Consider the following 12,201-nt stretch of genomic DNA (forward strand, 5'->3'; position numbering starts at 1 on the left):
CGGAGTCCGGCACCTCAGAGTCACGAGCTTCATGGGGAACAAGATCGGTGTTTGGCTCTATCGCCGTAGAGGTTGCAGCCCCCGAGGCGGTGTCTAGGCATCCATCCTCGATCTGCGGAGCTGGCTCCGAATTGAAGATCGGAGTGGTTTCGAGTGCGTCCTCCAGGGTACTGTCCGGCGGCAGAGCTAAATCATGCCCGACGTGACAGTGCGGCACGCTCGGCTGTGGCTTGAATCCATCGAAGATCAAGTCCCCGCGGATGTCAGCCGTGAAGTCCAAACTTCCAAATCTGACCTGACGGCCCGGGGCGTAACTTTTGATCTGCTCTAGATGGCCAAGCGAATTGGCCCGCAATGCAAAGCCGCCGAAAACGAAGATCTGTCCGGGGAGGAAGGTCTCACCCTGTACCGCGTCATTGATGATGATCGAAGAAGCCATCGAGCCTATTGGTGACGACACAAAGGAACTCTCAATGAAAGCACCAATGTCGGTGTCAAAACCGGCGGATCTCGGGTAGGGGGTCCCGAACTGTGCGTCTAGGCGGATGGTAACAGGAGACAAGGGACACGATGTTTTTACCCAGGTTCGGGCCCTCTTGATGGAGGTAAAACCCTACGTCCTACTTGATTAATATTGATAATGTGGGTTACAAGAGTAGATCTACCACGAGATCAAGGAGGCTAAACCCTAGAAGCTAGCCTATGGTATGATTGTTGTTCGTCCTATGGACTAAAGCCATCCGGTTTATATAGACACCGGAGAGGGCTAGGGTTACACAGAGTCGGTTACAATGGTAGGAGATCTACATATCCGTATCGCCATGCTTGTCTTCCACGCCAAGGAAAGTCCCATCCGGACATGGGACGAAGTCTTCAATCTTGTATCTTCATATTCTTGGAGTCCGGCCGATGATGGTAGTTCAGCTATCCGGACACCCCCTAGTCCGGGACTCCCTCACTAGCCGTCCATGTACTCACCCACACCTGCTGTTATTCTCCGGCGACGGCAGATGAACTAGTAAACCCTCATACAGTCGTACTCCCCTCGGTGTGGGAAACAACTACCGAGTCTTCCCTGCCTCCGTTCCGTTCCCTTCGTAGGCCTCGTCGTTGTCCACCACCCTAGTGCTCTCGGCGCGGCCTAGTCAACGTGGTCAACGACCGACATGCATCTGAAGTGGACTGTACGTGGAGAGGCTGACAGCTGGGTCCACGGCCGCACGCAAGGAAATGCCTCCTTACTATGCGCAAAATAATGATTCCTCCACTTGAAATCTAGGACCCACCAAAAAATGTTACCGCTGCTGACAGCTTCGACCCACCAGCTATATCTTCGCATGCAAGGAAGTGCCTCCTTATTACGCAAAAAAAAAGAATACTCCCCCTGCTAGCTGGGACCCAGTATAGTGGCAGGCTGACTTGTGGGCCTACTAAGTTTACGGGGACGGAGGGCTTTGTTAATACTCCAGTGACCGTACAATGTCCATCCAACGGCCATAGTGCTTCTTCAACCTCTGGTCTTCATTCTCCAGCTGCCCTAAGCAGCGCCGGTCGTGCCGCATGCTCCTGCCTCCCGTGGCCGGCTGTGATACCGCGGAGGCGTCACCGCCCCCTACTACTCCCACCGCTAGCCAGGCCATCCCTCTACTCACCCACACCACCTATTATTCTGCGGCGACGGCAGCCTAACACCGCAGTCGAACCAGTGAACCCTCGTACTCCTCTTCGCGTGGTCATCCACTATTGCGTCTTCCCCGGCTCCGTGTCGCCCCCTTCCTAGGCCTCACTGTCGTCCACCACCGTGGTGCTCTCGGTGCAGTGTGGTCAATGTGGTCAACGACCGACTTCCATCGGAAGAATACCGTGCCTGGAGAGGCTGACAGCTGGGTCCATGGCGGCTACAAGGAAGTGCCTCCTTATTACGCGCAAAATAATTATTCCTCCACCTGACAGCAGGGACCCACCAGACGGGCCACCATATTTCGCGAAAAAAACGTTTCCCCTTTGACTACTGGGACCCACCAGCAACACCTTCGCACATAAGGAAGTGCGTCCGGGCAAAAAAAACACAAAACAATTCGCCCCCCTAACTGCTGGGACCCACCAGCTACATCTTCGCACGCAAGGAAGTGCCTGACAGTCGGGACCCACCTGGTCGAAGCGTATGTAGCATTGTCATTCTGGTCGCGAACGTGTACATACATATATACTGGTCGATGTAGAGGCGCGCATGTGTCGTAGTAGAGGCGCGCACGTGTCGTAGTAGAGGCGCGCACGTAGCATGTACACGTACGTACAGCGGCCAGTGTGCAAGATAGAAAATACGGCCACGTATGTGCACATACAGGAGGGGTCTCGAATGCCTACTTGCGCATATGTACGACCAGGGCTCGTGTACATGGCTGGGTCGGAACGGAGAAGAACGTCGTCGTCGTGTTCATGGGGAGCCAACCGGCAGGGTCGGAACGGAATGCGTCGTCATGTTCATCGGGAGGGCTTGGACGGAACATGCGATGGAAACGAGGCCTGGCGTATCGCAGGATGGAGGAAACGGCCTTGTGTTCGACCGGCCATGTTCAAAACAGGATCCTGTTGATCGGGAGGGGTCTGGCGTACCGCAAAGCAGAGGAAATGAACCTCCTACGGTCGAAACGGGGGTCCTGTTGATCGGGAGGGGTGTGGCGTACCGCAAAACGGACGAAACAGACTTGTGTTGGTGCGCTACGGTCGAAATGGGGGTCCTGTTGATCGGGAGGGGTCTGGCGTACCACAAAATGGATGAAACTGACTTGTGTTGGAGCGCTACGGTCGAAACAGGGGTCCTGTTGATCGGGGGGGTGTGGCGTACCGCAAACCGGGACTCCACAAGATATTGTTCATCTCCACCGTCGACCTCCTCCAGCCTCCACGGGCTACCGTCGACCTCCTCCAGCCTCCACGAGCTCCTGTTCATACAGCCTCCAACGCACGCTACTCCACCGGCTACTATTCAACCACCCCTCCACGGGCACCCCTCCATCATCTACTGTTCATCCAACCCTCCACGGGGTCGTCCTGTTCATCCAGCCCTCCACACTATGGGGTAATGTTCATCCAGAGGCCACGCCACCGCTCACTGTTCATCCAACCGCCCTGCAACGCTCACTGTTCATCCAGAGAGGCAGCATCGATCGGCTTCAGTTAGCAGTAGTAACGAAGGAATCGCTCGATCGGGTTCAGTTAACAGCCATCGATCGATCGCTCCGGTTCAGTAACGCGTAGCCTGCAGTGCAATCGCTCAGGTTCAGTTAGAGCCCAACCCCTCGCTCGGGTTTAGTTAGAGCCCTCGCTTCTACCATGGTTTTTTCCGTCATGGAAGGCCCAAAGAATGTCATGTAGCTGCGTCTCCGGCCTGCCCAGGACAAAAAGCCCATTTTCTGTCATGATTTTTTGTCATAGAAGTAGGAGCCCACCACATCTATGATGATACTGGGTTTTGTCACAATTATCGTCATAGAAGTGTCATATGTATGACAGAAAAAAAATTCGTTCGGCCCAAAATGTCACGCATGTGTCTTTTTTTTGTAATGGTCCAAAGCGATCTTACGACTCCCGTGTACCATAATGGTCCCGTTATGACCCGGCATTTTGAGCTGTAAATAAACATAACAGGGCCTTGCCATGAACCTTGCATAAGCCGGCCGGCCAAACAGGGCGTGATATGGGCTCTGGATTTTCACCACCTCGAAGGTTAAGGTTTCTGACCTGGAATCATGATCATCTCCAAATACAACTTCCAGAGCTATCTTGCCAACCGGATATGCCGATTTACCTGGTACCACACCATGAAAAACAGTTTTTGATGGTTTAAAATTCTTATCCGTCAATCCCATGCGACATAAGGTTTCATAATACAGGATGTTGATGTTGCTCCCTCCATCCATGAGTACCTTAGTGAAATTATAACCCTCCACCTAAGGTTCCACCACCAAAGCCAGATGACCCGGATTATCAACCCGGGGTGGATGACCCTCTCTGCTCCACACAATGGGCTGCTCAGACCAACACAAGTAATGGGGTACTGCCGGTTCAACAGTGTTAACTGCCCTCTTGTGAAGCTTCTGATCGTTCTTGCACAAGCTAGTGGTAAAAACATGACACTTCCCACTATTCAACTACTTCGGTGACTCTGATAACCCGATTGCTGCTGATTCCCCTAATTATTCTGCTGGTTGTGACCACCCTAGTAGTTCTGGTTGCCCTGATTGCCCTGAAATCCTGAGTTTGAACCGCCTCCGCCGTAACCCGGCCCATGAGATCCAGGACCTGAACCGCCAGACGAACCCTGATCATACCGGAAAAGATCAGAGTTTTTGAACTCCCGCATAATGAAGCAATCCTTCTAGAGGTGCGTGGCCGGATTCTCCTTCGTCCCTTGGTTTGGGCAGGGCTGGTTTAACAGGTGCTCCAGATTCATGCCTCCACCGCGCTGGGGCGGTTTACCCTTACGACGCTGCGCATTACCCTCCACATTGGTGTTAGCCACAAAATCCGAATTGTCCGCTTTACGCTTACCATTGTTCCCATGGCCCGCCTGGTTATGTTGCTCTCCCTTTGCACCACCGATCTTCTCTCCCTTCTCCGGCTTCTCATCATCAGACTCGGAATCCTTGGTACTGTCAGAATCGACATACTTAACCAAAGCGGCCATGAGTGTTCCCATGTCATTGCAGTGAAGCTTGAGCCGTCCCAACTTCAATTTCAGCGGTTTAAACCGACAATTGCCTTGTAATGTTATGATTGCCGAATCAGCATTGATGCGATCCGATGAGTGCAGGATTTCCGAAACCCGTTGAGGGAGTCCCGGACTAGGGGGTGTCCGGATAGCCGAACTATCATCTTCGGCCGGACTCCTGGACTATGAAGATACAAGATTGAAGACTTTGTCCCGTGTCCGGATGGGAATTTCCTTGGCGTGGAAGGCAAGCTTGGCGATACAGATATGTAGATCTCCTACCATTGTAACCGACTCTGTGTAACCCTAACCCTCTTCGGTGCTTATATAAACCGGAGGGTTTTAGTCCGCAGGACGAACAACAATCATACCATAGGCTAGCTTCTAGGGTTTAGCCTCTCTGATCTCGTGGTAGATCTACTCTTGTACTACCCATATCATCAATATCAATCAAGTAGGAGTAGGGTTTTACCTCCATCGAGAGGGCCCGAACCTAGGTAAAAACAACGTGCCCCTCGTCTCCTGTTACCATCCGCCTAGACGCACAGTTCGGGACCCCCTACCCGAGATCCGCCGGTTTTGACACCGACATTGGTGCTTTCATTGAGAGTTCCTCTGTGTCGTCATCTTTAGGCCCGATGGCTCCTCCGATCATCAACAACGATGCGGTCCAGGGTGAGACTTTGCTCCCCGGACAGATCTTCGTATTCAGCGGCTTTGCACTGCGGGCCAATTCGCTTGGCCATCTGGAGCAGATTGAAAGCTACACCCCTGGCCATCAGGTCAGATTTGGAAGTTTAAACTACACGGCGGACGCTCGTGGAGATTTGATCTTCGACGGGTTCGAGCAACAGCCAAGGGCGCCGCATTGTCATGATGGGCATGATCTAGCTTTTTCGCCGAACAGTGCCCTAGAGGCCGCACCAGAGTCCGCTCCGACCATTAGCTCGGAGCCAACTGTGCCGATCAAGGATGGGTGGCTGGACACCGTCTTGGGGGCTGCTATCTCTACGGTGATTGAGCCGAACACCAACCCTATCCTTTGCGAAGCTCGCGACTCCAAGGTGCCGGACTCCGAACCTTCCGCGCCCCTGCCAATCGAATCCGATTGGGCGCCGATCATGGAGTTCACCGCTGCAGACATCTTTCAGCACTCGCCCTTTGGTGACATCCTAAATTCTCTAAAGTTTCTCTCTTTATCAGGAGAGCCCTGGCCGGATTATGGTCAGGATGGTTGGGATGCAGATGACGAAAAAATTCAAAGCCCACCCACCACCCACTTCGTAGCCACTGTCGATGACTTAACCGACATGCTCGACTTCGACTCCGAAGACATCGACGGTATGGACGACGATGCAGGAGACGACCAAGAACCAGCGCCTACAGGGCACTGAAAGGCCACGTCGTCGTACGACATTTACATGGTGGATATCCCAAAAGATGGGAATGGCGATGGAACAACGGAGGATGACCCCTCCAAGAAACAGCCTAAGCACCAGCGTCAGCGGCGCCGCTCTAAATCCCGCCACAGCAAAAACGGTGATTCAAGCACGGGAGACAATAACACCCCGGACAGTGCCGAAGACAACTCCCTCTAGTAGGATTCAGTGCGGGAGGATGGAGAAGCCAGCCCTCATGAGAGAGCGGCAGACAGAGAGGTAGAGGACGATAATTACATGCCTCCCTCCGAAGACGAGGCAAGCCTCGACGACGACGAATTTGTCGTGCCTGAGGATCCCATCAAACAAGAGCGTTTCAAACGCAGGCTTATGGCCATGGCAAGCAGCCTCAAGAAAAAGCAGCAACAACTTAGAGCTGACTAAGACTTGCTAGCCGACAGATGGACTGAAGTCCTTGCGGCCGAAGAGTATGAACTCGAACGCCCCTCCAAGAGCTACCCAAAACGCAGGCGGCTACCCCGATTAAAGGAGGAAGCACCTAAACCTACATCAGCAGCACATAATATGGCCGATCGGCCACCTCGTGGCCGCGACAGAGAGGCCTCTCGGCCCTACACTCAAGCCGCACCCCGGCGCCGCTCAAAAAATACCAAGGCGCGGGAAAATGTGCCAGACCTGCAGGATATACTTGAGGACAAGGAAAGGCAAACAAAATCGATCTGTGGATCGCGTGGGCGCCCCACAATACGTGATGATAACCGTCACGCCGGATATGGAAATTACGGCTGGGCCGGACGCAGTAGACAAAGCTCATTTGAGCTACGTCATGATATAGCCCAATACAGAGGCGCCGCACACCCACTATGCTTCACAGACGAAGTAATGGATCATAAAATCCTTGAGGGTTTCAAACCCGTAAACATTGAATCATACGATGGCACAAAAGATCCCGCGGTCTAGATCGAGGACTACCTCCTTCATATCCACATGGCCCGCGGTGATGACCTACACGCCATCAAATACCTCCCACTCAAGCTTAAAGGGCCAGCTCGGCATTGGCTTAACAGCTTGCCAGCAGAGTCAATTGGTTGTTGGGAAGACCTGGAAGCCGCATTCCTCGACAATTTCCAGGGCACTTATGTGCGACCACTAGACGCCGATGACCTAAGCCACATAATTCAGCAGCCAGAAGAATCGGCCAGACAATTCTGGACACGGTTCCTAACCAAGAAAAATCAAATCGTCGACTGTCTGGATGTAGAGGCCCTTGCAGCCTTCAAACATAACATCCGCGACGAGTGGCTTGCCCGGCACCTAGGACAGGAAAGGCCGAAATCCATGGCAGCCCTCACAACACTCATGACCCGCTTTTGCGTGGGAGAGGACTGCTGGCTAGCTCGTAGTAACAACATGACCAAGAGCCCTAGTAGTTCGGATACCAAGGACAGCAACGGCAGGTCGTGTTGCAACAAACACAAGCGCCGCATTAATGGCGATAATGCTGAAGATACGGCAGTCAACGCCGGATTCAGAGGCTCTAAATCCGGTCAGCAGAAAAAGCCATTCAAAAGAAATACTCCTCCGGGCCTGTCCAATTTGGACCGAATACTCGATCGCTCGTGCCAGATACACGGCACCCCCGAAAAGCCAGCCAATCATACCAACAAGGATAGTTGGGTGTTCAAGTAGGCAGGCAAGTTAACTGCCAAAAATAATGACAAGGGGCTGCATAGTGATGACGAGGATGAGACCCGGCCACCGAACAATAGAGGACAGAAGGGTTTCCCCCCACAAGTGCAGACGGTGAACATGATATACGCAACCCACCTACCCAAAAGGGAGCGGAAGCGTGCACTAAGGGACATATATGCGATGGAGCCAGTCGCCCCAAAGTTCAATCCGTGGTCCTCCTGCCCGATCACTTTCGATCGAAGGGACCACCCCACTAGCATCCGCCATGGAGGATTCGCCGCATTGGTTCTAGACCCACTCGTTGACGGATTTCACCTCACTAGAGTCCTGATGGATGGCGGCAGCAGCCTGAACCTGCTTTATCAGGATACAGTGTGCAAGATGGGCATAGACCCCCCAAGGATTAAACCCACAAAGACGACCTTCAAAGGCGTCATACCAGGTGTAGAGGCCAACTGTACAGGCTCAGTTACACTTGAAGTGGTCTTCGGATCACCGGATATCTTCCGAAGCGAGGAGTTAATATTCAACATAGGCCCGTTCCGCAGCGGCTATCACGCACTGCTCGGACGAACCGCATTTGCAAAGTTCAATGCGGTGCCGCACTATGCATACCTCAAGCTCAAGATCCAGGCCCTCAAGGAGTCATTACGGTCAACGGAAACACCAAACTCTCTCTCCGAACGGAGGAGCATACAGCAGCTCTCGCGACGGAAGTACAAAGCAGCCTTTCAAGGCAATTCTCGAGTCTGGCTGTTAAGCGGCCGGACACCGTCAAGCGCGCCCGGAGTAACCTACAACAAGACCGCATGGCACACTCCGAGCACACGTAGCAATGCGGCCCCAACCCCAGCCCTCGTGAAATTGCGAAACCAGTACTACGCGTACATAATTACGCTCTTGAAATGCCATGGGCATAGGGGGAGGGGCACGACCACGGCAGGCCCAGAATGCGGCTCGACCGCACCAGGGGCTCCCAATAGTGTCATTCTTCTTTTTTCTCTTACTTTCAAGACTCCTTTTTCAAGAAGCCCTGTCCGGCAATAGAATTTCTGAACACATGATGGAACAACCAAGGAAGGAGAAAGCTACGTCGAGTGTACAGGTGGTCTCTATAACGAGCAGTATACTTGTTTTACATATCATCCCGCAGCACGCTCCTGGAGAGCGACGTGTCAAATAGTCCTGTCCCTTGCTTATCATACTACTTGTATCGTTCTGCTTTTACCGCAGCTTTTTTAATAATAAACAATGCACAGCTTTTGCCTATTATTGCATTCCTTTTTCTTATCTATATATGTTCACTTATGACATGTTGCATCCGTACACTTTGGTACGGCCAAATACACCAGGGGCTTAAGTACCCCAAAATATGGTGTGATAGGTCCGAACACTTTCACAAGTGCGGCACCCCGAACTTATAGCATTATATGCATCGGCTCCGAATAATGTCTTGGGTCAATAGTTGGGTTTGCCCGGCTCCCATGTTTTGGTACCTTACGTTCCGTTATATCAGCTAAGGTAGCGCTGGGAGAACCATTGCGATTGTGCCCCAGTTGAGCTGGGTTAAGCACCTCAGTGGAGAAAGCTAAAACTGACCATCATGATAGGGCGAGAGCCGGTCGCTGTTCGAGAGGTTTCTTCGAGTCCCTAAAGACTTATGCCGCTTAGAGCGAGGAGTCGGCTTTGTCCGGCCTAGGTGTGGATAGCGCACCGAACTCGGTCTTCCGAACACTAGGGGCTTCGCCGAAATTTAAAATTACAGAATTCTATGGCTAAATGAGAGTGTTCAAGCATTATAGTCCGGTTGCCTTGTTCGTTGCATTGAGCGCCTCCCTCGAAGGACCCAAGAATGGGAAAAAGAGCCATCAAGTTTATCCAGAACACCCCAGCACTCGTGGCATGGGGGCAGAAGCCGACGACTCGCCATCTCTCAAATTTAATAAACGGCCGCACAGAAGGTAATATTTTAAATTCACAAGCGTTGCTTAGCGCATATGAACAAGTTTTCAAGCGTACAGGATAACAAATGCGAGTTTACTCAAAAATTACATCTTTGGAGCATTCACCCGCTATAAGGCGGGCACCCTTCAGGACGCCTTGATAATACATATCGGGCTTGCGATACTCCCTGTCCGGCGGTGGAGCGTCCGTCACAAGCTTCTCAGCGTCCATCTTGCCCCAGTGCACTTTAGCACGGGCAAGGGCCCTATGGGCACCTTCGATGCAGACGGAGCGCTTGACGACTTCAATCCATGGACAAGCGTCCACCAACCGCCTCACCAGCCCGAAGTAGCTCTCAGGCATGGCTTTCTTAGGCCAGAGCCGAACTATGAGGCCCTTCATGGCCTGTTCGGCCACCTTATGGAGCTCGACCAGCTGCTTCAGCTGGTCGCTCAAGGGCACCGGGTGTCCGGCCTCAGCATACTGAGACCAGAACACCTTCCCCGTCGATCTCCCCTCCTCGGCCCGGTAGAAGGCGGCAGCGTCGGACACACTGTGGGGCAGATCTGTGAACGCTCCTGGAGAGCTCCGGATTCGGGTATGTAACAAGTAATTCACTTTCACGTGCTTGCTTTGCATGAAGAATGCCTTACCCGCCGCTATCTTCTTTATCGCCTCAATTTCCTGGAGGGCTTTCTGGGCTTCGGCCTTAGCGGCTTTGGCGCTCTCAAGAGCCGAGGCGAGCTCGGACTCTCGAGTCTTCGAGTCACCCACCAAACTCTCGTGTTTTTCCATGAGAGCCTGGAGCTCTTGCCGCACCTCTGCCACACGCGCATCCTGCTTCTCTCGCTTAGTGCGTTCCGCGGCCACATTGCTTTCGACCTTGGACACTGCCTCCTTCAGTGTCGCCACCTCGTTCGTGGCCCCTGCAATTCTCACGTTATTCCTGTAATTTTTTGCAACCACATCTTTTATATACTTCCATAAGGTATTATTTTCCTTCCTTGACCTCGAGCTGCTTCTTGGCAAGGCCGAGCTCGTTCTTGGACTGCTCGAGGTTCTGCTTCAATGCCTTGACCTCCGCAGTCAGTGCGGCAGAGGTCAGCAGCGCAGCCTGCATCCCCATATTGACATGCTTATGTTAGACTCCTACGTATATCTTTTTAGATCCTCAGTTCGGCTTTTCTTTCCGAACACCAAACTGAGCATCAGGGGCTACTGTCTATGCGGTAATAGTTTTACATATCTTAACTACATACCTCAAAGCCTGTTAGAAGGCTGGCACAGGCTTCAGTAAGCCCGCTCTTGGCGGACTGAACTTTCTGGATCACCGCACTCATAACGGTGAGGTGCTCCTCGTTGATGGAGGCGCCGTTAAGTGCCTCCAGCAAATTATCCGGCGCCTCCGGTTGGACGGAGGTCACCGGTGTCGCAGTCTCGCCCTTCTTACGAAGGGACCGCCCGTCGGACTCCGGAACCACTGGAGGTTCCCGTGCGTAGTTTGGCCCAGGGCCGAACTCAGAACCCTTCGGGGTTTGATCCCCCTCATGCCCAAAGTCCGGGAGGTTGCCTTGCGACACCTCCGGGACCTCCTCCTCCTGGCTAGTCCCCTTTTGGGACCTCACCTCGGTGTCATCCGCAGCGCGAGGAGAGGAGACGGCCGGAAGTGAAGTGCTATTCACGTCCGATGATGCCAGGGAGCCGCTCGTTGAAGTATCGAGCCCGTCCTTGGGCGGGCTGCAGGGTTATGTTCGGCGTTAGGAGATTCTGTACGACAAACGAAACGCCATGAGTTATTCTAGTATTCGGGCACTCCTCGGTGGCCACTCCTCTTCGCTGTCGTCGGCGTTGGTGGAGTAGTCCGGAGGGAGGGTCTTTCCTCTCTTGGACCCTTCGGCCTCCCCCGTTGGGGCGGCCTTCCTTTTCTTCTCTCCCCCCGCTGGGGGAGAGGCCTCTTTTTCCTCCTCCCCGTCTTCGCGGGAGGAGTCTGCCTCGGAGTCATCGGACGATGAGTCCGACAACAACTGGCGCCGGGAACTCCTTCGAGCTCCCGTGGCCTTCTTGGCCTTCTTCTCCGGTACCACATACGGCGCCGGAGCCAGCAGCCCCTTTAATTGGGCGTCCGTTGGGTCTTCTGGCGAGGGAGCTAGACAGTTAACCTGCCCGGACGTCTTTTGCCAGGCCTGTCAAAGGTAAAGGGACTTTTAGATCCCGCATAGAGTCAAACTATGAAAAACAAGTGTCCTGTAAAGGGTAAAATAGCTTACCTCGCCGGCTTGACGCTGCGAGCTAAATCCGCGATCTTTGGTAGCGGATGCGGGAGCCTCGGCACCCTTGAACAGCACCTTCCAGGCATCTTCGTACGTAGTATCGAAGAGCCTGCTTAAGGTTTGGTGCTGTGCCGGATCAAACTCCCACAAATTAAAGGCCCGTTGTTGGCACGGGAGGATC

The sequence above is a fragment of the Triticum dicoccoides genome, chromosome 1B (assembly GCF_002162155.2).
Source record: "Triticum dicoccoides isolate Atlit2015 ecotype Zavitan chromosome 1B, WEW_v2.0, whole genome shotgun sequence".
NCBI classification, from domain to species: Eukaryota; Viridiplantae; Streptophyta; class Magnoliopsida; order Poales; family Poaceae; genus Triticum; species Triticum dicoccoides.